Source organism: Pseudonaja textilis, chromosome 3 (assembly GCF_049901715.1).
Source record: "Pseudonaja textilis isolate UNSWEBS1 chromosome 3, rPseTex1.2, whole genome shotgun sequence".
NCBI classification, from domain to species: Eukaryota; Metazoa; Chordata; class Lepidosauria; order Squamata; family Elapidae; genus Pseudonaja; species Pseudonaja textilis.
The window spans coordinates 65,177,963-65,202,028 of record NC_141992.1 but is presented as its reverse complement, the minus strand read 5'-3'; the positions used below and the strand labels follow the sequence as shown (position 1 = coordinate 65,202,028).

The 24,066-nt window shown below is 38.3% G+C and overlaps 1 long non-coding RNA gene across 1 annotated transcript in view; it reads left to right on the top strand.

Moving 5' to 3' along the window:
- Positions 1–1,156: 1,156 nt before the first annotated feature.
- Positions 1,157–24,066, top strand: part of LOC148126147 (uncharacterized) — a 46,534-nt gene continuing 23,624 nt past the window's right edge. The window contains exon 1 of the long non-coding RNA XR_015742568.1: positions 1,157–1,270. This is a non-coding gene — a long non-coding RNA (uncharacterized LOC148126147). The remainder of the gene's footprint in view (positions 1,271–24,066) is intronic.

The window sequence follows — 24,066 nt, the reverse complement described above, 5'->3', positions numbered from 1 at the left end:
TTCTTGACCGCTGACAAATGTATCTTTTCTTTTATGTATACTGAGAGTATTTGCAACAAAACAAATTCCTTGTGTGTCCAATCACACTTGGCCAACAAAGAATTCTATTCTATTCTATTCTATTCTATTCTATTCTATTTCTAGTAAAATTTAGTATCATTAAAAGAACATACAATTTACACATGTAAAGGGAAGGAATTATATGAGCCTTGGGTAGAAGAGAGGGCACTTAGAGATTTTGTTAGCCTGCTGTGACAGAAAGAGAGACTCTTTGCCGAGGTTGCTGGTGCATTGAATAAAGGGAATGTTTAGTTAAAAACAGAGTGCTGGTCATATTTGGGGGCACTGTCTTAAATTAAATGATATGTTTTCCTAGTCCAATATTTGCTCTCAGTAGTCCCAGCTGATATGGAAGGTAAGAATTAATAGACTTTCTAAATATGCCTCATTTCTCTTATTTTGGTTAATGCCCTTTACCAGTTCTGAATGATTCAAAGTTTTACATTCAAAATTTATCCACATATAACTTGGCAATTCATTTCATTAGTGTATTTACATTAACTAAGTGTGTGTGTGTGTGTGTGTGTGTGTGTGTGTGATGTGTCTGTCTATCTATCTATCTATCTATCTATCTATCATCTATCTATATTATACATCAACAGATTTGGAATTAAATGAGCATTTGAATCCACTCTAATTGCAGCATGCATGAAATTTGGCAGGAAAGATGTTTTCAAAAATACACTAGCAGTATTACAAATAATTAGATATGAGGAATATTTGTATGTTAGAATAATGATATGGATAGCTGTTTTCAAATTGCTTTTGAGCTTGCATTATTGCTAACAAGATCTGAAAAATGTGTGAAAAAAATCACTGTTAAAACCTTACACACATGAATTCGGCTGGGTAAACAGCAAAATCAGTGGACCGAAGGCACTTGCTATCTGTCTAGATCAGGGGTGGCCTGTGATGTATCAGGACTTTTTCCCCTTCACTAAACTGGGCATGGCCAACATGTGACACATCTGGCCCATGGGCCAAGAACTTGACAGCCCTGATTTAGATCTTTATGTTGTGGTTTGCCGACAGCCGGTGCAGACAGCAGCGGAATTGGACAGTGAGGGAGAAAGAGGATCAGTCCAGAAGTCTGGAGAAGACTCGGATGAGGGTCCTGCATCTGATGCAGAGATGAGGCCAGAACCATCTGGGAGTGAGGTACTGCCTCTGGAGCCTTCAGAGTCTGGCAGTAGCGAGGCAGAGGATCCAGGTGAGCCTGTTTCCAGTGTGCATGTGCACATAGCTGCTAGAAGGCGAGAGCAGCTGAAATAAAAGGGGTGACTCAGGAATAAGGCTGGGAGGTGATTGCTCCTCCCATAAGGTATAAAGGACAGGCAAAGATGATGAAACCTTTGCAGGAAGCAAAGTGGTTCGTTCAGTTCAGATTCATTCTTGAAGCTCTTTGTACTTCGATTGAGTTTTTTTCTAGTTCATTTGACACTTCTGTTATTGGCAGCACTTCACAGAAAAGAAAGGTGGGTGCTTATCTCGAGGGACTGTTTGAGATTCATTACTGGCTGGGAATGAAAAAGATTCCCAGCGTTGCAATAAAGCCTTGGTCAATACACTTTAGCAATTGGATACTTGTGAATGAATGAAATTTTAGTGGCTGTTCTTAGGAATAACTTGAAGGAATGTAGTTGATCAAGAATTGGAAGCTGTACTGACACCATTCACCATGGTAAACTTTTGGACAATCTGGGAGAATTGGAGTGGGAGGGTCATGTGTATCAATGGTTCAACTACTTCCTATGGAAGACATATCCAGGGTGGCGGATCAACATCACAGTGCTCATACCTCTCTCTTATCTTTTTAAAATTATATTAATTTGCTGGATGAGGTAGCATTAAGCTGGTGATGATTTCCAGCTATACATCTACACTCCAACTAAGAGGAAATTCAATGGAAGTCACAACTGAGTGACTGAGGCCTGTATAAGGAACCGTATGGGATGGGTTTGAATTAGATTTCAGCAAGGTGGAATAGCTGTTTATCCATAACCTATCCACATTCAGGACAGTTCCAAGACACTGAATGCAATCATATATATTCCCTATCCAAAAAGAGTAGATATACAGTCTAGAATTTCAACTAGAGTCATGACTCTAGCTACATAGTTACATGTGGACACTATGTCCAGGAAAACTTTGTTACCTAACTGATGTCCTTAACATCATCATTCCTGAAGGAAGATGCACTGAAGCTGGATTAGATATCAGTAAATTTCTGGGTGCAGTTCAAAGAATTGATCATTGCTTATATAGTCCTTAATAGCTCAAGTTCTCATTAAGCAGGAGACCATCTTCTCTAATCAGCCCATCTGATGCATTCTGTTGCAGAATATATGCTTTTAGTGGCCTATTCCTAAGATGATAGGAAAATTGAATTTGTTGGTAGTTCAACCTATAGAATATTCTCCTCCCATAGCCCAGAGGTACCCTTCCCTGATACTCTTTTATGATAAGTCTATTCTAGATACTCTTTTTGGGTAAGTCTTTCCAGTCCCTGCACTTTTCCAATCCTAGTAAATTTTACTCTGGATCAATTAAAAACAACAACAAGAGGCTAAATACTTGTAAAATAAAATGGATTTGAGCTAATTTAACAGATAACAGATAATCAAAGTTGGAAGGGACTTTGTAGATCATCTAGTCCAACCCCCCCGCTGCCCAAGAGGGAGACCCTACACCATTTCTGACAAATGGCAGTCCAATCTCTTCTTGAAAGTCTCAAGTGATGGCGCTCCCACAACTTCTGAGGGCAAGCTGTTCCATTGGTTTATTGTTCTCACTATCAGAAATTTTCTCCTTATTTCCAGGTTAAATCTCTCCTTGTTCAGTTTCCATTCATTATTCCTTGTCTGGCCTACAGGCGCTTTAGAAAACAGCTTGACCCCTTCCTCCCTGTGGCAGCCCCTCAAATATTGAAGACTGCTATCATGTCTCCCTGGTCCTTCTCTTTACTAGACTAGCCAAGCCCAGTTCCTGCAACCGTTTGTTGTATGTTTTAGCCTCCAGTCCCCTAATCATACTAGTTGCTCTTCTCTGTACTTTTTATATTTATCTATATCTATAATTTATATATCCAGTAAAAGCCACCCTTAGGAAGAAAGCAAATTGGCCACTGATTTCCTGATAAAGAAAAATGGGCAGGCAGAGCAGAGAAAGTGTCCAATGGGAGGGCAAGGAACCTGCTGTCTTTTCAAAATGGAGCCAAAATCTCTTAATTCAGGCAGAATTTTCTTAAACTGGCTTAAAATCAAGTCAATATCCCTCTGGATTATTCCACCTTTTATTCTTTAGATACTATTAGATGGTTCCTGGCTATTTCAAAGCTTAAGATCATTTTCACACAATAGCTGACTTGAATTAAAATAACAAATTTGAAGCATCAGGCTAACTATACACAGATGGAGTGTTATATGGGTGACCATATAAAAATGATGGAATAAATAAATCCTGGGTGTGGCTTTGATGCCCTAAATCTCATTTCAACATTTTTTTTAAATAGAGCTTGTCCTCAGTGATAATGTTCAGTTAGTTTTATCTATGGCTCTTCCAACAGGACTGATGCCTACATGCATTCATGATGACACAGAAAGCCTAAAGGATACTTTTAACTGACAGATGGCAAGCACACAGTCCAAGGGACACTTTATATCAACATGATGCGATGAAATTCCTGTTTTTAGGTTAGCGATTGAAGTGGCATTCTGTGCAAAGCGATTTTAAGCGAGGAAAGGGAAAAGATTTTTATTCGTCTTTAATTGTTAACATGACCAATAAATTGTTGAGAGGGGAGTAATTTGTTTGTTCATTGGAAAGAATATGGATTCCTTGCTGGACCCTTCCCAAATTCAATTTTATTTAATTGACATTGTTTACCAATTTTTCTCTATTGCATTGAAATCAGGAGTGGGAAGAAAATTAATTTTCAGGCGCAAATCACAACCATGTATCATTAAGAGTAGGTTGGAGAGACAAGAATTTACAGTGAAATGAAAAAAATGAACTTGGCAAAACAAGAGCAGTATAGCGGGCGGGGTTGGAATACCATATCCTCAACCTGAAGTAAGCAAAGAAGATAGGCCAGATGTTTGAGAGAAAGTTGATTTTATGTTCTGTATCCTCTTCAGCATTAAATACTTGGACATTAAATGAAAATAGTCTTTCGGGGTTCAACTAGAAGAGATTTTCACTGTTTTAAGGTCAACCCTTTATTTGTGATTTTTTTAGAAACGACATTTTGTGTGATTGATTTTATTTCCCTGTTAGTATAAGAGGGGTGCACGGGTTTTTTTTCCTTTTTCTAGTTCTATTTTTTATAAAAATAAAACTAAACAATCAGCCCCAAAGCCAAAAGGAAGGAAAAGAACACACACACAGTCACATGAGTAAACATTACAACAGGGCAAAGAATTAAGTGAAAATACAACTATTATTAGTGAAAGTTTTAAAAGACAAAACAAAAAAGGAAAAACAAAGATACATATTTTTTTCAGTTAATAGGGTAGGTTGCACTACAACTGTTAAGTAAATGTATAAATGTAGACACACATGTGCATGAATGCAAACATGTAACATATGCACACAGACACACACTATTCCCTACATGATTATTGCAAGTGCCCACATATTAATCCTGTCTTATTCTGTTTCTCCTGCAGTGGATGACTGTTTCTTTACTCCATCTGCCTAACTTTGAATGTTCACCTGGGAAAAGTGAAAAGGATTACTAGGATGAAAAAGTCCTAAATTACAAACCTATGTAAAGAACGTGGAAACTGTAACATTTATAAGTATTTATTTGTTTTATTTCAAGTGGAAAATAATAGGAAAATTCTTGTGTTAAAGGAAACATATTAAACAAAGCAAATTCTAGCCTGTGAATGCTTACGTTATTGTAACTTTTAACTGTGCCCTACGAAACTTCCCAAGTTTTAATGCAACAGTACCAAAAAAACCAAATATCTGGGAAATGTCTTAAATAGGTAATCCTAGCTTAAGGACGATCACTTAGCAACTGTTCAAAGTTAAGACAGACCCCTGAAAAGGTAATCACCAACCAGTTCCAGAGTTTTGATGGCCATGCACACTAGTTCATGAGATTGCATTTTGGCAAGTGGCTCACGTTTACAGTTCTTTGCAGTATACCACAGACCACAATTTTCAGCATTTTATTTCTGGTGTCCAGCAAAAAGAATACCTATTGGATAAAATAGATTCATTTAATGACCACTATCTTCTCGTAACTTGCCACAAAGAAGGTTGTAAAATCAGACATGGTGACTTCCTCAACAACCACCAAAAATTATGATTGTAATTTTGGGCACAATCATGGTTAAGTCAAGGATTCTCTGTAATTAATAATATCAGTACATGTAATCTTGCACATTTACCTTCTATCTTTATTATATATAAGGTAAAGGTAAAGGTTCCCCTCGCACAAACGTGCTAGTCATTTCCGGCTCTAAGGGGTGGTGCTTATCTCCATTACAAAGCAAAGAGCCAGCATTGTCCAAAGACATCTCCGTGGTCATGTGGTTGGCATGACTAAATGCTGAAGGTGCATGGAACGCTGTTACCTTCCCACCAAAGTGGCCCCTATTTTTCTACTTGCATTTTTACATGCTTTTGAACTGCTAGGTTGGCAGAAGCTGGAACAAATAATGGGAGCTCACTCCTTTATGTGGTGCAGGGGTGGGATACGAAAGGGTTAAGTACTGGTTCGGGATTTATGAGCTTCCCTGCCCACTGTGAGCCATGCGCCTGTAAATTGTCATAAATTGTCATTAGCACATCATTAGCATGCTGCCTGTTGAGAAGCAGCCTTTGAAACAGCCCTCTTTTCTTGTTTTTTTTTTTAACTGCAGCTGTGCCTCATTTGGCAGGAAATAAAGATCAGATAAGAGCATGGGTGGGCAGGTGAGCAAAAACATCAGCAAACATAGAACTGGTTCTATGTCTGCTGCTCTTCAGAGCTACCAGTTCTACAGAGGTGGACAGAACCGGTAGAAACCCAACCCTGGTGCTAGGGATTCAAACCACCAAACTGCCGATCGTTCCAATCGACAAGCTCTTTCCCTTTTATTATATATAAAGTAGTGTGCTCATAGTAAAAAATGTCAATAAAGGTTATTTCCTCTCCTCTTCTTATCTTTTAGTACATTTTAAGTAGATTTACTCCAGGAAACAGGAAGGAAAGCTTATACTAAGACATAATCCAGCAGCCATGACTTTTTGTCATATTATGGTGGCTCTGCAAAATATTGCTCCCACAATAACTGTGGCACTTTGTAATTAATAAATAAGTTTAAGATATATGTCCAGGGGTGGGATTCAAATTTTTTAACAACTGGTTCTGTAGGCATGGCTTAGGTGATGGGCATGGCTTAGTGGTCATGTGACTGGGTGAACATGGCTTGGTGGTCATGTTATTGGCTGGGTGTGGCCAACTCAATATCACTCACATTGAGGCAAGTATCTCCTCGCCTGGCCTCTCATGACTGTGGGGATGCTGCAACAGTCATAAGTGTGAAAAATGGTCATAAGTCATTTTTTTCAGTGCCATTGTAACTTTGAATGGTCACTCCACACAAGCAAAGTACCAGCAAAGGGACGGGGGAACTCCAGAGAAGTTCCTGAGACAGGAAGTCTAGTCCTGCCAAGAATGTAATAAGGGTTAACGGAGAGGCAGTTTCTGTAAGCAACACCAGAATGTTTCCTTCCTGCCTTCCTTACAGGATTAGGCCAGTAATTTCTTTTTACAACCAGTTCTTTGAACTGCTTAAAATGTTAACAACTGGTTCTAGCGAATAGGTGCGAACTGGTAGAATCCCACCCCTGCATATGTCCACACACTGATCAATCTTGTTCCACTGAAGCAAAGGAAAGCTGGAAGCCCCAACAATAACCAAATCTAAGGGCTGCAAACCTCCAAACACATGCATATGTTACCTTCGTTTCACTTGCCTTTTCTCTCTGACCCTCATAAGGCCCAAAGCTGAATATTTTGACACAACTGCATCAAAAGTCTTTTTTAAATATGTATAATATAATCTCCATTCTTTTTTTTAGAAGTTGATGAAAAATAAATAGACAAGCAGAACACCAAGCAGAGCTACAATAGAAGAGATATCTATAGTTCAGAGGTGAACTGTGGCTTCTGAACTGCTTTCTGAGTTTGGTGGTTTTCTTGCAGATGTTTCATTACCCAACCAGGTAATATCACCACTAACCAGGTGGTACAACCAATCTCAGAATGCATCAAGAATGCTACTAAAAAAAGCCAGCAGAAAAGAACCATGGAATACTTGGAATGTTGTTCTTTAATGACGAACAACAACATTCAACCACCAACCAAATAATCAAAGGAGGAAAAAAGAAAAAGACTTCTTCCAAAAGCCTCTTAAATCTTTTGGCATAGTGGTTAAGGCACCAGGCTCAAAAGCAAAAGATTGTGAGTTCAAGTCCTGCCTTAGCCATGAAAGCTCACTGATGACCTTGGACCAGTCACTATCTCTTCATTCAACTCACCTCTTAGAGTCATTGTTGTGGGGAAAATAGGAGGAGGAAGGTGTGTTGGATATGTTTGCCACTTTGAGTTATTTTTAAAAAATAAAATAAAAGTGGGATACAAACAAGCATACAAAAATCTTTTAAAGACTCTAACAGAACTAAACAAATTGCAACATTAAACACCTAATAGATATGCTAAACTTATTAATTAAATCATTGGCTTACTAAAGTTGCCTCGTCTGCAATAGTGTTCCAAAACAAAATGCCACATAATATTCCGCAGCCACACTAAAATATTAATTGACGTAGGAGATCAATTTCTAACCAAGGGGAATGGAAGAGAAATAGAGATGGGGGTATATAAATATGCAAAATAAAAGTTTTATATCCTTGCAATATTGTAAATGAGGTCTCTGTTCCCATTGCTCATCAGTCACAATAGTAGTTCCTTCTTTGCATATGAAGCTGCATAAATTCATTGTGCTGTTTTGCAATGATTTTTAAAAGGAGAAGAAGCAACTGAAGTTAATTTCAATCGGTCATTTTATGTATTCATGTATGTACTTACTCCTTCCTTCATCTGGTATGCCATTGCAATCTATCAAGACTCTGAGGAAGTTCCATGTCCATGCATGTCCCATCTAAGAAATGGTTGTTATTTTTTTAAAAGCAAATTGAGTGGAAAATCAGGCTATGTACTTGATGATACAACAAAACCCATTCATGCTTTAATAAGATGAAATAATTGCTGAAGGATACGAGTACAGAAACCTTGTCTTTCTGCCAAGAGAATTTTCATGACCACTTACTAAAGCCCATTTTATATAGAAAGGGCAAAAGATTAAAATATCGATAATTGGGTAAAATCATTCCAGTTTTGTCATTGTAAAAAGAGATGATTTGCAGAAAAAGGATGAGTCTGCCCCACTGAGATAAGGTAGACCAGTTGCTTTTGTGGTGTGGAGACAATAACTTGATCCTCAACACCAATAAGACCAAGGAGCTTATAGTGGATTATAGAAGGAACAGATCAGACATCCAGCCCTTGCTTATCAATGGAGAGCGAGTGGAGCAAGTGGCCAGTTTTAAGTTTCTGGGTGTTACCCTAAAAGAGGACCTGACTTGGGGTGCTCACATTGCAGCACTGGTCAAAAGGGCCCAGCAGAGATTATACTATCTGAGACTTCTCAGAAAACAACAACTGAATGAGAAACTGCTGGTGACCTTCTACCGCTGCACCATAGAGAGCATTTTAACATACTGCACCTCTGTATGGTTTGCCAATTGCACAGTGGCAGATAGGAAAGCACTCCAGAGGGTTAATGTCATTGCCTAGAAGATCATTGGTTGCCCTCTCCCCTCTTTGGAAGAGCTTTATAGCTCCCGCTGCCTTAAGAAAGTTCAAAACATTCTCAAAGGTCCATCTCATCCTGGGAACCCTTTTTTTGAACTATTATCATCTGGCAGACAGTACAGAATAATAAAAACAAGGCAGAAAATAGGCAGAAAAACAGCTTCAGGTCAGTAGCTCTTTTGAATTCTGCTGTATAGTGCAGTGTTGGTGTGGTGTCGGGGGTTTCCGGTTAATGTGTGAAGGGTGAAGGATGTGTGTTCGTGTTTATTTTCATGATCATGGTCATGATGTGCACTGAAGATGGTGTTTGATTTCATTGTATGAGGTGCAATGACAATAAAGTAAACTAACTAACTAAAAAATATGTGATGCAAGAAAACTAACTGTTTTGCATTGGAAAATGTAATAGTTCTACATCTTTGTATTATTATATTTATTTATTTAGCATATGGCAAATACATGGACTTTTAGTGGTTCAAATGTTAATGTCCACTCCACCCAGCCATTCAAGGACAGGCGGTCTATGTTGAAAAAATCAGACATTGGGCCAGTGTAAGCTCTTGATGGACATTCGGACACAATGTGATAGATATTTTGTCAAGGAGCACCACAGGCACAATAAGGGATAGAGACAAGACCCCACTTAAACAGTGAGTTCTGGCAAATGCCATGTTGGGTACGGATCCTATTCAGAATTGACCAATGCTGGTGAGGAAGGTCAAACCTGCCACCTTTTGTGTAGGGTCATCTATGTAATTGGCTGTATCTGGGTGTTCAGCAGTCACATGCTTTAAAATTAAGTAGCAAGAGCACTTAGACTTATATACCGCTTCATTTTGCCCTCTAAGCAGTTTACATTGTCAACACATTACCCCCAATAATCTTGGTTCTTATTTTACCAACCTCAGGAGGATAGAAGGCTGAATCATCTTTGAGCCAGACAGGATCAAACTCCTGGCTATGGGAAGAATTAGCCTGCAATACGTACTCTATATAAATGATCTTTGCGATTACCTTATAAGTAATTGCATCCTCTTCACGGATGACGTAAAACTATTCAACACCACCGACAATGCTACTGTCCTTCAAAGCGACAATGTGTCTGAATGGTCAAACAATTGGCAACTCCAAATATCGACCAACAAACGCTCTGTCCTACACATTGGTAAAAAAAAATCAGTACACCAAATACAAACTAGGCAGATATAACCTCATTGACAATCCTCACTCTGTCAAGGACCTTGGAGTATTCATATAAAATGACCTAAGCACCAGAGCTCACTGTAACAGTATTGCCAAAAAGGCATTAAGAGTTGTAAATCTAATCTTATGAAGCTTCTCCTCTGGAAATATTGAATTGCTAACTAGAGCATACAAAACTTTTGCTAGACCAATACTCGAAAACAACACTTCAGTCTGGAATCTGCACTGTATATCAAACATTAATACAGATAACAGATAATCAGAGTTGGAAGGGACCTTGTAGGTCATCTAGTCCAACCCCCCACCCAAGTGGGAAACCCTACACCATTTCTGACAGATGGCAGTCCAATCTCTTCTTGAAAGTCTCAAATGATGGTGCTCCCACAACTTCTGAGGGCAATGAATGAATGAGTCCAGAAGTATTTAACTAGAAGAGTACTACACTCCTCTGCTTGCAACAGAATACCCTATATCACTAATTTTTGGTGTGGATAACCTTGAACTACGCCGCCTACAATTAGACTTAAGCGTAGCACACAAAATTATCTGCTACAATGTCCTGCCAGTCAATGACTACTTCAACTTCAAGCACAACAATGCAAGAGCACACAACAGATACAATCTCAATGTAAACTGCTCCAAACTTGATTGCAGAAAGTACAACTTCAGCAACGAAGTGGTCAATGCTTGGAATGCACTACCTGACTCTGTTGTTACACCCTCTAACCCAAACTCCTTTAACCTGAAACTATTCACTACTGACCTCACCCCATTCCTAAGAGGTCTGTAAAGGGCATGCATAAATGCACAATTGTGCCTCCCTATTGTCCCCATTTATTTGTACCTATTTCTTGTATTCTTACGCATGTTTATACTTATACCTATTATCTTGTAAGTGATTGACAAATCAAATCAAATAAAAATAAATAAATAAATACTGCATTCTAAGCACTGCACCAGTACAGCAATCTGTTAGGAATCGATCAATTTAGCAACTTTTACATAAAACAGCATATAAAGCAGAGATTCCTGCTATCAGAAGCTAATAAAAGCCAATCTCTTTACGTGACACCTCCACCAATGGCATTATCTCAGTGGGCAATATTAATAGGAAACTAGCATTTTTGTGCAAAACCCATAAAAAGTAATGAGGTTCCCATCACCTTCTTACCGTATTTCCCCATGTATAAGCACCCCCTTTGTATAAGCCACCCCCCCAATTTTTGGACTGTGAAGTTTTGAAAAAAATATTTTATTAGAGAAACAAGTTATGAAGAAAGAAAATTTACAAAGAAACAAAATTCAAGATTCATAATAATCACTCATACACTCATCATCACTATCTGCTCCATCACATTCCACGTCTTCTTCAATATTATTGGCATCTAATTTAGCTAACATTTCTTCTTCCTCTGTGTCATCTTCATCGTCATCTTCATATATCAAATGATCTTCTGAACCATCAAGAGAATTAGATATTCCACATTTTTAAAGGCTTTGACAATGATCTCGATCTTCACACTGTCCCAAGCCTTCTTTACCCACTTCGAAACTTCTCCAATTGATGGTTTCTTCAGTCGACCAGTTTTGGTAAGATTGTCTCCTGCTGTCGTCGTCATGTAGTGGTTCCATTCTTCTCGTAGTGCCACCTTAAAAGCTTTATTAATGGAAACATCAAGGGGCTGAAGCTGACAAGTCAGGCCACCTGGAATAACCGCAAGTTGGGTTTTCATAGTCTCGGCAATCTTCTTAACATCCTCAGTCAAGTGTCCCCTGAAGGAATCGAAGACAAGCAAAGCCGGTTTCTTAAGCAGAGCTCCTGGTCGGCATCCAAATATCTTCTTGAACCAAATTTGCATACCATCAGTATCCATCCAGCCTTTCTCATGCATGTGAAGAAGTATTCCGTTGTGAATTTTTTCTTTAGGGAAAGTCTTCCTCTTAAAAATCAACATTGGATTTAGCTTGGTTCCATCAGCAGCACAACCCAAGACGACAGTGTATCTGTTCTTCTCATTTCCAGTTGTCTTTATGGAAACTGTCTTGGCACCTTTCAGATCGACTGTTCTGTTGCTTGGACAGTCAAATGTGACTGGAGTTTCATCCATATTATAAATTTGAGAAACATCGTAATTCCAGTGCTTTCTAAGGTTGATGATGAACTTATGAAACTCCACTATTTTTGCTTCATAATCTTCAGGCATTCTTTGAGCAAGTCTGGTGCGAGTCCTCATTGACAGCTTCTCTCTCTTCATGAAGCGATAACACCAATTTGCTGAACCAGTAAAGTTTTCAACTTCTTTTTCTCTTGCTATTCTTTTGGCTTCTTGCAAAATCATCCTGGTTGTAATAACTACACCATGTTGACGTTGCTCAACTATCCATGTCTTCAATTCCTTCTCCAAATGTGGCCACTTGGCAGACTTTCCACGACATGCCTTTTGCATCCTTGGCATTTTTTGAAGTTTCTCTTCCTGATTTCTCCATCTGATGATTGCCCTCCGATCTGGTGGAGGTCCAAATTCCCGCTCAGCTGCATGATTACCAAATTCTTTGGCAAACTTAATGGCTTTTAACTTAAAGCTTGCAGTGTAGGCTTGTCTCTTCATTTTTCAGCCATTTTAGAATTTCAAAATAACACAGTAATGAATACTGTGTACAATCTTGCAAGTCGCACAAAAAAAAACGATGGTGCTGCAACACCGTCTGCCCCGCGATCGCCGGCAGGTCGACTGGACGGTCACCGCCAAGCCCGGGCGGCGTCCGTACGGGTGGCGACAGGCAAAAAAGCTTCAGATGAAAGTCGTCCGCGACGTCTAGATCTACAACTTCGGTCATGACGTTGAAAGCGGTGCGGGCGACGCTTGCAATCTACGCATCGGAACGAGAGTACGGTAGGAACGAAGCATTCAGGCCGATTCAGGCCGATCATCACTTACAATTTTTACAAAAAAGTATAGCATACTGCTGGAAAACCAGTTTATTCCTACTTTATTATTTTATGCATTTTTCATGTATAAAAAGTGTACCTGCTTTGTATATGCCACCCCCCTACTTTTTGGGCTTGAAAATTTTGGAAAAAAGGGGTGGCTTATACATGGGGAAATACGGTATGTAAAAATAGAGAGGGAAAGAGAGGGACTTTTTAAAGGGAATTTCCAGCTTTGCTTGCAGCATAAAGAGAGTTGGATGCATTTTTTTTTTTTTAAAAAGAATGTTTCATTGAATGACAGCACATGGTTAGGGGGGTGTTTCTAGGAAGCATTCATCTCTGCTGTTTTAATTCTTAACTTGTGGTTTGAACAGGAAGAATACCCAAAGTATTTGAAAATGGAAAATGCTCATTGTGCCAAAAGGAGATTATTTTTAGCGGAGCTAAACTTGCGTGCATTAGTTTTTATAGTTGCTAAGGTCCCTAATAAATGAAGTTAGAAGATCCATGCAGATTCTGTAGCCACGAGAAATGTTTTCAGTGCTAATTTTACTCCTTTCCAGCATTTAAGGTATCCTTTTAGAAGGAATCCTTTTCATGCTTCATGCTGACATTCCACCCATTTAGAAGTAGGGAGGAAATGGTAATTCTGGGGAGGCGTGTTTTCACTTCTGAGTACTTTGGCTGTGTCAGGGTTAAATATGATCCATGGAGCTGAAGGGAATTAGTTCATGGCTTCTTCTGCTTCATCCTTCCACTGCATGAATCTAAACAAATATCGGTAAAAGTAAAGGTTCCCCTCGCACATACATGCTACTCGTTTCCGGCTTTAGGGGGCGGTGCTCATCTCCCATACAAAGCCAAAGAGAGTCTGAAGACATCTCTGTGGTCATGTGGCCAGCATGACTAAATGCCGAAGGCGCATGGCACGCTGTTACCTTCCCACCAAAGTGGCCCCTATTTTTCTACTTGTATTTTTACATGCTTTCAAACTGCTAGATTCTCAGAAACTGGGACAAGTAATGGGAGCTCATTCCATTATGCAGTGCTAGGGATTCAAATCATGAACTGCCGACCTTTCTGATTGACAAGCTCAGCATTTTATCCACTGAGCCACTGCATCCTTTTAAAACAGGTATAGGTACAATTAATTGAAAGGACATGTCCATGAATTGGTGCAAGGCATGTTACTAGTGTTCTTTAGTATTACTTTAAATTAAAGGAGGTCATTTTTTAAATTTGTCAATTGCTTACAAGATAATAGGTATAAGTAAAAACATAGTTATGAATACATGGATACATATAAGAAAAAAAGTTTAAAAATATAAAAGAAACAATAGGACAGGAACGGTAGGCACGTTGGTATGCTTATGCACGCTTATGCATTGCTTATGCAATGGTATTAGGATGACTGTTGCTTCTGGCTTTTTGTAGAGATGTCTTTCTCAAACATGAAAGAAATTGTGATTTGCAACTCTGAGAAGGAATCTCTGCTTCATAAGGCATCTTTTGATGTATTGCTTTTGTATCTGCTTTTAGTAGTTTCAAACTTACATTCTACCAACATCTGAACTTTAGCTTGAAATCATGCCCCAATCTAAAAAAAATTAGTTTGGATATTACATGGAATTTTGGGTAGTTTAAAACAAAGTGGATGTTTTTTTATTTCCTTTGCTATGCAAAGGAGTGTAAAGGTCTGAGAAATACTGATTCATTCACACAGATGGAAACTGAGCCTAGCTAATGAATGTAGGATGATTTCCAGTTCTTCACAAGTATTAAGTTTATTTATTATAAATCATATAACTGGCTGATGTTATGAATGTTGTTAATATCATCATATCATGTAAGTAACATCAGTGCAAAAACAAATAAGGTTCCATTAAATTGCTTTTCAAGAAGTGCATAAAACAAGATGAAAACTACAGTTGAAGTCATTCAAACAACTAATGTGAATGATACATACCTTTAGGTCTTTTCCAAAAGCAAAGTCCGAGGTTTCCAAAGTTGTAGCTGAAACTAACTAATGAATGGATAGTACAAGAAACCACAATTATAACCTCTCGAATTCTATTGCACAAGGTGATAAAACCATGTTGAACTCTATCACATAAGTATGATGGAACCATTCAGAAGCCTTTTAGCATGAACCAAAAAAGGTCAATATTAGCAAGATGTACAATTAGACCTGTTGCTATGTGTGCAGATTATATTACAACCATTGGAACTTCATATTTATTAATATACAAATCATATGTGAGTTCAAGTCCTGCCTTAGCCATGAAAGCCAGCAGGGTGAACATAGGCCAGTGATTCTCTCTTAGCCCACCACACCTCACAGGATTGTTGTTGCAGGGAAAATAAAAGGAGAAAGATGTATTGGAATATGTTCGCTGGCTTAAGTTATTTTTTTAGAAATAATAAAGGTGGGATACAAATAAATAAATAAGTCATGCAAAAATGTCATCTTTTATCTTTTTTTAGACAGAGAATGTAATACCATTAATAAACTAAGACAGAGACATTGTTTTATGGAACTAAACTGCACATGTTGGAATGTTTTCCAGCATAGATTCGTTCTGCATTGTTTTAAGTCTACCTTCTGGTATTCTTCAAACTGTTTTGAGGATAATTCTTGAACTGAGGAAGAATGGTTAACATTATAGAATATGACCCTGCCATGGACAGCTGTTTTATAAAATAAATCTGATCATGCTTATTGTTTCAAGGCAACTGTGAGGTAAGGATAAGATTGCCGGGCTGCAGCTGTAATCTCATAGGGCTGTCTATATGAAGACTATTAAATGTTCCATAATGGAAGTTGCACTATTAATCAGCATATGAATCAACCCCTTGTTTGCATTCTTAACATATTTATCCTATAAGATGGCCTTAGTACAAAGGAAAACTCACATCCTTTCTGCTCAGGCAGAAAAATGAAGTTAAGGTTGGCGTTGTGGTATTAATTGATGTTAATGCCAAAAGAAGCCTAAATTGTGATAGGACAATATAAGTTTCTGACAGAATGGCTCGTTTTCCTTTGTGCCTTGTGAACAGTAAATCGGAATTATGATAATGATAACAATGGTGTACACTCAGTGCCTATAATTGGATACAGCCCTGTATCTTTTTTTTGTTGTTGTTAATAAAAAATGGTTGTAGTTTGCTGTTTTAAAATCAAACTCTCTGTATTTTATTTGTTCTTTTGGTGCTTTATGGAGCACTGCAAACTTTTTTCCCCTAATATAAATGGCCTTATTGTGACAACTGAGGGACACTATAGGGAATTCTGGGTAATTTATTGATCCTATCCAGAAGAAATGTCCTGACAGGGAACGTGATTTTTATAGTTTTTTCTCCTGCCTGACTAGTCTTTGGATATGTTTTCTTCTGGGTTGCCCAGTTCTGTCCCACTATATATATTATCCAGCTGTCCTCAGGTCTGGAACAATATATTAATTTTCTTTCCTTTTTAGTTGTATACATGTTCATTTTTACCTGTTTTATTTCTGACTGGCTGCCGGCCTTATGGCCATACTGAAAAATTGATTGATGGAGTAAATGGGTAAATGCACACTGAGATATTTGAGACTGATGTTTCAGGGCATATTCCCTTAAAGTTCCATCTGAATTTGTGGCCATCTGCCAAATGTTTTCTCTAGGAAGACAGATTCCAAAGTGAAAAAAAGTTGCAGCTACTTTAAAGGTTGCATGTAGTCCTTAAAAGCACCTGCAACTTTATTTTCAGGGTCACTAGAGGCTGGGAAACTGCCCAGGAGAGAAATTGATGAATGGCAAGGAGAAATATTTCCCCCCGGTCATGCTTAAAATGCACACTGCTCACCAAAATAATGTAAGCTAATTATTGCACCAAGTTAATAGAGATTTTCTGAAGATGAAAGCATAAATCATGAAAGCATCATTTAGGTGTATATCATCATATGTTTCAGTCAGTTGGTGTAATATTTGGAGGCACAAATTCTAATTTGCATTCTACCCTAAACAAAACTTGGTCTCTTGGATCCATCAATATTATTATACCAGAAAGTTTTTTGAGATGGCCATAAGAACATCTATATACAAAACATCTATACAAAATATGTGATAGAAAAAAGGAGCCAAAGAAACAAATGTCCACATTAAAAAGGACTTTAAAGGAAGACATTCTAAATGCCTTGTTCCATGTGTAAAGTCTGTGAGGAGATACAATTATGCTTGTATTGACCCAATACTGCTTCAGTAGCTTCTTTTGTTTAGAGGTCCAATCATGCAGAGAACTTCAAATGAACAAAATCTGTTCTAGTCTACCCAGCATATTTCAACAAAGTTGTTTTACAGATTGCTCTTGCTAATTATAGGATTGCTACTGAGTTTCTCCCTTTGAATGTAAATCCTGGAAAGTTTTTTGATCTTTTAAGGAAACTCAGGGATATGGAATGTTAGATAAGAAATTGGTGAAGTATGAAGAATAGAAGGAAGGAAGGAAGGAAGGAAGAAAGGAAGGAAGGAAGGAAGGAAGGAAGGAAGGAAGGAAGGAAGGAAGGAAGGAAGGAAGGAAGGAAGGAAGGAAGGATCCATTAAGGATTCCCTTATTCCCTACCTCCCTATCCCCTTGTCTCTCTGGAGCACTTGTGGGCAATCTCCCATTCTTTTTTTGTCTAGAGGTTCAAAGAACAGGTCTACTCATCAGGTCTTTGTTCTTTGCCATTGGCTCTGTTTTTCACAGAGTCATCTTCAGTCTGTCATTTCTTTCTTCAGAAATCCCTTAGTTTGAACATTTTTGAAGACAATATATTCTCATTCACTTTGCATGCTGGCCAGGCAAAATTTCACAAGAGGTATTTTGTGAGGTGATTTAATATTAGTTCAAAGATTTTTGTGTGAGATGAGCTCTGCCATCTGCATGTTTCATCTTTGTGAGTTTCAGATGGTTATAAATGATTCCTCAAAGGAAAAAGAGGTGCCACCTGCTTTAAAAGAGGAAATGATGTATCCACCCCTTCAAAAGCTGTCCCTTAACTAAGAGATTAGGGGTAGCTTGTCTCTTGAAGTGAGGATGACTCCTTCCATTTTGTCTTTTTGAAATTCAGTCAAAGTCAGTGCTCTTTCATTGAGTCTTTGGGGCACAGGTTGCAATTTAGATGAACAGCTAGGTTATGGAGAAAGTTTTTGGAGAGTTGAGTGCATAGGGTTTTTACATTTATTTTATAGCTTTGATTGGCTGTCATGCTGTTCTGTTGCATTGTGGTGGTTTTGGTGCAACTTAATTATGGGTGCCTTAGTGTTCTATGAGAAAACAGAATATAAATTAACATAATAAATAAGTAACTCTTCAGGTAGGACAGCCTGTCAGTTTTTCCCACAGAGTATCTGCAGTGCCATCCCAGAGGCTTCACCAAATGTTCTCTCTCAATGGAACTTCAAAAAAATTCGGACAGTTGCTCCTTTTTTCGTTTTCCCAATTTTGCACCAGCATTTGCACTATTATTCCTGATATATATTCAGTTTCAATGAAAAAAATGAGTGGTGCAAACATGGATGTCTTTATACCAGATCGAGTGGTATATATGAGAGTGACCGAGCATGGTCATGTACATAGTTACACTTGCTTCTAGATACCCATTCTAGATACCCATTCCACAATAATTTTTCTTATTGAAACATCTTGAAGTCTCCAGAAATGAATTTCACTCAGGAGAACACAGAAATGAACCATGCTACTTCATACTAATATTACAGTTCAGTCAAATTTTAACCTATTCCAATTTTATAAGAAGGATGGACAGGACAGTTCTCCAGCAGTAAACTTATACTTATTTATTTTTATGGACAAAGGTAGGACAGGGGATTTTTTTTAGATGATTTGAAGACCTTTGGAAGAGATTGTCTTCTCATAAAGACACTAATGTGATTTTAAATGCATGGGTGAAGTTTATGCTCTAGTGAACTGTAAAGATTCTTTCTCTTTCCAGTGTTCCAATGAACGAGCTCGTTAGAATCTAGTCCATTCTGTGCATAACAAATGACACAAGTTTACAAGTCTGTGGAATAGTATTACTGTAATCCCTCAGGTCTGTTCATGGCTAATGATGAAATAGGAAAAGCTCCGGTCTGAAGCCTTCTTTCCATAAAGAGATCAAGGAGTCTTCCAAATGAATTTTATAGCTGTCAAAAGTTCAAGTTCTTACGAGCTCTCAAGACCTTTTGAAGATGGGAGGAAGACAGAATTACCAGCCAAAATTAATTCTTCTCTCTGTTTGAGCTGTGGGGAAAGAGGTGGGGGATGCAAAAGGGAGTGGATAAAATCGTATGTGACTAATGGTGTAAAACGTGTTCCAAGCATTGTTGCTAAGTCCTTTTGGACATGAATAGAAATCACATGGAGACACCAGGACTCCTTTGAGCATTCAGCATTTCTAAATTTGTGCCAGGTGGCTATAATTTATTGAACATAGGTTTTTGTGCAATCATAGTCCTGTCAGGAAGAAGATTGGCATAAGAGAAATGGAGACGGCTAAATCTCTGGGGGTCTTTTTTGGCAAAAACCTTGTACTGCGTCCTCCTGTGACTTGTGCTCATAACTGCTGAAGAAAACAGGGCCTGCCATCTGTAAACTGTGATTCATAAACACACTGTCAATCTGCCACGTTACCCTGACATCACAAAATAACAAGAAGCAGTATTATAATAAAGAGCGGAGGCTTGCAATCAACCAATTAAGTGCATCTAATTTATTTCTGTTACAGCTGAGGCTTTATTTATTAGTAAACAGCTGCATTTATTATAGGGATTTAAAAAGAAAATCTAGGAGAGTGCAAAATGGCATTTCTGATAATTTATTAATCCTAAATAATCCCCTGGGTGTTTCATGAATTTTAGGAAAAATAAAAATAATCTCTGGTTATACAGTAGCATGGCAATCAACCTGGTGTATTTGGAGAATGGTTTATTCCTGGATTTATTCCTTGATACTCAAATGAAAACTGATTTAGGAGTCAGCTAGTCTGTATATACAGTACTGCAACTCTGGACTTCTTACACTGAAGCTGCTAAATTGTGGCATCACAGTGGAGAGTAGTGGCTTGTGTAAAAACTGTGGTTTGGCCAGATAATTTAGGGTGGACAGACTGCAGGGAGTTGAGGCTGATGAGCTGGGTCATCTGCTGAGCTGTGGCATCCCACTGGAGAGTAGCTTGTGTGAAAGCCATGTTTTGGCTTGATAACTTGGAGACAATAGACTGTAGTGGTGGGAATATGGATTTTATTTTATGTATTATTTATTTATTTATTTGTCAATCGCTTACAAAATAATAGGTATAAGTACAATCATGAGTAAGAATACAGGAAATAGGTACAAATAAATGGGGATGGTAGGCACGATTGTGCACTTATGCACATCCCTTACAGACCTCTTAGGAATGGGGTGAGGTCAATAGTGGATAGTTTGAGGTTAAAGGAGTGGGGGTTGGATGATGCAACAACAGAGTCAGGTAGTGCATTCCAGCCATTGACCACTCTGTTGCTGAAGTCGTACTTTCTGCAATCGAGTTTGGAGTGGTTTACATTGAGTTTGTATCTGTTGTGTGCTCTTGTATTGTTGTGGTTGAAGCTGAAGTAGTCATTGACTGGTAGGACATTGTAGCAGATAATTTTGTGTGCTATGCTTAAGTCTAACTGTAGGTGGCATAGTTCAAGGTTGTCCAAGCCCCAAATCTCAAGCCTGGTGATATAGGGTATTCTGTTGCAAGTAGAGAAGTGTAGTACTCTTCTAATGAAATACTTCTGAATTTGCTCAATTGTATTAACATCCAATATACAGTGCAGATTCCAGACTGAAGAGCTGTATTCAAGTATTGGTCTAGCAAAAGTTTTGTATGCTCTAGTTAGCAATTCAATATTTCCAGAGGAGAAGCTTCGTAGGATTAGATTTACAACTCTTAATGCCTTTTTGGCAATACTGTTACAGTGAGCTCTGGTGCTTAGGTCATTTGATATGAGAACTCCAAGGTCTTTGACAGAGTGAGGATTGTCAACGAAGTCATATCTGTCTAGTTTGTATTCGGTGTACTGATTTTTTTTTTTTTACCAATGTGTAGGACAGAGCATTTGTTGGTCGAGATTTGGAGTTGCCAATTGTTTGATTATTCAGACACATAATCAAGGTCATTTTGAAGGACAGTAGCATTGTCGGTGGTGTTGAATAGTTTTACATCATCCGCAAAGAGGATGCAATTGCTTATAAGGTGATCACAAAGGTCATTTATATAGAGTATAAAGAGTGTGGGTCCTAGAATGCTGCCTTGGGGGTCACCACTGTTAACTGGAGCATGCTTTGATATAGCGCTCCCTATTTTTACCATTTGCTGCCTGTTTGACAGGAACACAGTAGTCCACTTATGAAGGGATCCAGAAATGCCATAAGAGTTTAGTTTTAACAGTAGTTTGTCATGTACCACTGAATCAAAGGCTTTGCAGAAGTCTATGTAAATTGCATCAATCAGAGTAGTCCATATGTTTTTGCAGTATAGGAGTTGAACATTGCAGGACAATTTTTTCCTGAAACCAAATTGTTTTTTGAAGAGTAGGTTGTTTGACTCTAAGTGGAGGGTGATGAACTGGTTAATGATTGATTCCATGACTTTGCACGTGACACAACATAGTGAGATAGGTCTGTAATTTTCAACCAGGCTTTTTTGAAGATAGGGATGACCGTAGCTAAGGACCATAGGTTTGGTAAGGAGCTGGTTCTGAATGATATCTCATATATAATGCTTAGGGGTTCCGCTATGGCAGAGAGGAGCTTTTTTAAGAAGTATGCACATAATCCACTGGGGCCAATAGATAGGGATGGTTTTAGGTTACGTAGTGCCTTTTCTACATTATCTCCTGTAAAGTCAATATGTAGTAGATCATTACAGTTAGTTGTGATACAACTAGGAAATGTGGGACATGTACCATTGCTGTTTACAAAGACTGAACTGAAGAATGTGTTGAAGAGATTGGCCTTAATGGCATCATCATTGCAGTCTTTCACATTTGGTCCTTTTAGGGCTGGGATGGTTCTTAAGTCTTTAAGTTTGGTGTTTACAAAATTGTAGAAGGCGGGGGTGGATTTTGTATATAGGAGGTTTTCCTCTTGCTTGCAGTGGTAATTTGTGCATTCTGCCGTTATCTGTTGGCATAAGGTGTTGTATTGGTTTTTAAAGTTTGTTACGTAGCTGGTTTTGTTTTTATGCCATAGTGATCTTTTTTTTGATTGAAGTTTCCTTATTGTTATGGGTAATTTCTTTTTTTGTTTTTGGGGATTACTAATGGTACATATAGTTTAATGACTCTTTCAACTTCAAATAATAATGCATTATAATGGTCTTCTGTAGTATTACAGCTAGAGAACAGAATGTGCCAATCAAAGGATGATAGGTCAGCATCTATGAGATCATAGTTGGCTTTCTTGAAGTTGTATTTTGGGGATCTATCATTATGATCCTCATTGTGAGGGCATAAATTGAGAAAAGTTACTCATACTGTGGTCACTGTTTGAAAAAGGTTCTTGTATTTGAGGCCATATATTGAGTTTGAGCTGTTGCAGAAGATAAGGTCAAGGCAGTTATTGAATTTAGTGTTATTAGTTACTAATTGATCCAGTCCCCGTATAGTAATGGCATTGTACAGGGTTGCATGTATGGGTTAGGATGTACATTCATTTAGGGTCCAATTTATAAGAGGTAGATTGAGGTTACCAAGAAAAATAAGAGGGTGTGGGCAAGAGGCAGCCCACATTAACATTGATGTTAGCTTGTTTCAATGAACTATATCATAATCAGGGGCTCTGTAGCATAGCAAGAAGTGGATTGTGGTATTTGAGGACAGTTCACAGACGATGGTTTCTGAAAGAGCAAGTTTCTGTGTAATTTGAATCTTTTTTAGATTTAGGGATTTATTGTAGAAGATAGCAACTCCACCTCCTCTATGTATTTTGCAATGTGACGTGGTGATGGAGTCTGGAAAAGATGCATTTAACCACGTCTCACAGACAAATATAATGTTGAATGTGGTTGTGCCTAATAAGATGAGGAATTCATGCATTTTGTTTGCAAGGCTTCTTGCGTTGAGTAGTTTGCATTTTAGATATGTAGTAGTGGGTCTGGAGAAAGTAAGGGGCGTGCATGCCTAATGTTGGATGTTGGGGTGATGGTTATCGGGATGTAAGTTGAAGGTCTTGCTTTTGATACGTTCTGTGTGGTAGTCAATATATAAGTTAGTATTTCCTTGTTCATGTAGTCTTTTGAGCTCAGAGCATTGTTCACGGGATTGTACACATTGCTGTAAGGCTAGGTCAGGGCGAGAATGGAAGTTCTTATGGTTGGTGTTGCTCTTGGTGAGTGAATTTATGGTATAAATGAATTTTTGTTTGCTTGATTCATTTTTGCAAATGATCCTGCAGAAGCGTGGGGCCATCACTGTTTTTGAACTCTGGGCCGATGCGGAAAATGTTAAGTATTTCATCAGGGGAGATGCTTGATGCTTGATAGTCACTGATGATGTTGTGAACAATTGTGATGTCAACATTGTCATTGTTGTCCTCTAGACCAAATAAGATGGTGTTTAGACACTTCTGTTTGCGTTTGACAGCTTCGTTGATGAGGATTGAGATATCATTATGTGTTGGATTTGTGGTTTTTTGTGCATTGGGTTGCAGTTGTTGGGTAGAGATGTGGTTTGTAGCTATTGGATGTTCGGTTTTTTTGTGTTGTGTCATTTTAGGTCAATCTGTGGTTTATTCTGCAGAACCAACCCTTTAGCTTTGCCTCACAATATTCTGTGTTTAAGAGCATTGTGCAAACCCAACGCTTTGACCCAGGATAATGCTCAAGCATTTCATAAGAGATCTTCTCTCAACTGGGAGATTCTTATGGGCTTTTGCAACATTCCATGATTTCATGTGCCCAATAATAAAATGGGAAGTGAATATCAGCTTTAGCCATTGGCCTTTTTAAAA